The sequence below is a fragment of the Chionomys nivalis genome, unplaced genomic scaffold, assembly GCF_950005125.1.
Source record: "Chionomys nivalis unplaced genomic scaffold, mChiNiv1.1 scaffold_28, whole genome shotgun sequence".
Lineage (NCBI taxonomy): Eukaryota > Metazoa > Chordata > Mammalia > Rodentia > Cricetidae > Chionomys > Chionomys nivalis.
The window spans coordinates 8,047,662-8,050,007 of record NW_026646922.1 but is presented as its reverse complement, the minus strand read 5'-3'; positions in this window follow the sequence as shown (position 1 = coordinate 8,050,007).

Below are 2,346 nucleotides of genomic sequence, written 5' to 3'. Positions count from 1 at the left end.
GAATCCATGTAATTGTTACATTGTATGTTAGATAAGTAATGATGTTTTTTTGTGAAAAGGGATGACTTTAATTAAAGTATTGCTTTATATAAAATTTTAAAAATTTACCTTGTTGTGTGTATGTGTGTGCATACATTTGTGTGCTTTGTTGTGTGTGTAGAGTCAGAGTGCAAGTTTGCGGATATGTTCTCCTGTTCCACCTTCATGTGGATTCTGGTGATTGAATGTAGTTCATTAGGCATGTGCAGCAAGTACTTTTACTTGCTAAGTCATTTTGCTGCCCTCAGATTACATAGTTTTTTATTGTTGTTGTTGTTGTTAAAATTGCAGAAGAATAGACTTTATAGACCTGGTTTTGTAGGAAGTTTTATTGGCCTGATATGATCTCAAGCATGTTTGTTGTTCTGGCATTACAGAGTAGAATACCAGTTTCTTCATACATATTCCCTGTCTAGTTTCATTCTTTTTATTGGCAGCATATGTATTATTGTTATTCTTTTGGATTTTTTGATGCAGGGTTTCTCTGTGTAGTCCTGGCTCTCCGGGAACTTGCTCTGTAGACCAGGCTCTCCTGGAATGCAGAGATCCCCCTACCTCTGACTCCCAAGTGCTGGGATTAGAGGCTTGTCTCACCACTCCGGGCAGCATCTGTAGTTTTAAAATTTGTATTTTTTTCTATTTTGAAAGTTGTGTCTTTACTTGTTTCTTTACATTTGTGCTTGCCATTTTTAAAAATTCTTCCTCCTATTTCCTGTAATTTGGAACTTTGAAACACACATTGTTTGGTGAAATAGTCAAGTAAGTGAGCAAGCATCATTGCTGTGAAAACAATGTGTTTCCTGGGGAAGCTCTGCTGCGAGTAAACAGTAAACTTCGAAAGGTTCTGTATGGAATGTGATCTTGTCAAGCAATATAGATGTATAAAAATAACAGACTCTGGACCTGATTGGTTTTCATATGGACTTTGATTTAAGGAGTGGCTTTTATGGAGCACATTTGGTAATAATAGAGCTGGCCAAATGTTTGGGTTTGTTTGAGGTGAAGGACTTTATGACATTGGTAAAGAAGGGCGGTCAGTGGAGACCGTTAGCCTTGGAGAAACAAAGAAGAAGGTGGGGTGAGAACAGCTTTGAGGTCCAAAGGAAATATAATTGAAAGCATTCAGATAGTCACGGTGGTGCAAGCCTGTCATCCCAGAACTTGGGAAGTGGAGGCAGTAGAAACTCAAATTTGTATGCAGCCTGGTCTGTGTATCAAGTTCTAAGGTAGTCTAGGGTACACAATGAGAACCCTTGGCAAGAAAAAACATTTAAAATAGATGTGGATCTGAGTGAATGTATCTTTTAGGTTTTGAATCATTTTTAGATGACTATAAATTTGCATGTAGTTGAACAAAATAATACAGGGATTCCTCTGTACTCTTTACTCAGGTTTCCCCATTGATAACATCTTATAAAAACTACAATGTCAGGTCCACAGTATTGATATTGTACCCTGATAGTCAAATTGACATACTTCATGCTCACAAGGAATGCTCAGGGTACCTTTTTTATAGCTTGGCCCATTTCCCTCTGCCTGTATTTTCTCTTCCAACTTGACAACCAGTCATGTGTTTTTGTATCAGGTTTTCAAAGAACCATAACTTATATACCCTACCTAACATTCTAGGATTGACTTTTTCCACTTAGCGCTGAGGTTTATCCTTTTGTTATAATGTAGCAACAGTTTACTTTTTTTAATTGCCGAGTAGTTTGCCACAGTATAACTGTACCACAATTTATCATTATAGATTTGTCTTTGAACATATGCTTTTCTTTTCTTTTTTTAAAATTTAGTTTTTTTGTTCTTTTCGAGACATTGTTTCTATGTAGCTTTTGGAAACTGTCCTGGAACTACCTCTTGTAGACCAAGCTGGCCTCTAACTCACAGAGATTTGCCTGCCTCTGCCTCATGAGTGGTGGGACTAAAGCTGTGTACCACCACTGCCTGGCTGAACATCTGTTTTTGATTCTTTTAGCTTATCCATGAGTAGAATTGCTAGTGTTATAGTAACTAACTTGCTTGCCAAAATGTTCTAATTCCTTCATATCATTACTAGCATTTGGTGTTGACATTTTTAGAAATTTGGTTAGTCTGTATTATATATGTAACAGTTTTAACTGTAGGTGTTTTGTGTTTTGTTTTTTTCCAACTGGTTCTTAGGTAACTGAGGCTGCTCTTGATCTCCTGGTGTTCTCCTGCCTCTATTTGAGCTACTGCATCAGGCTTCATTGTAGTTTTCATTTTAGATCTTGTTGTTAATGATGTTTAACATTTTTCATGTGCTCATTTGTTTTATATATCACT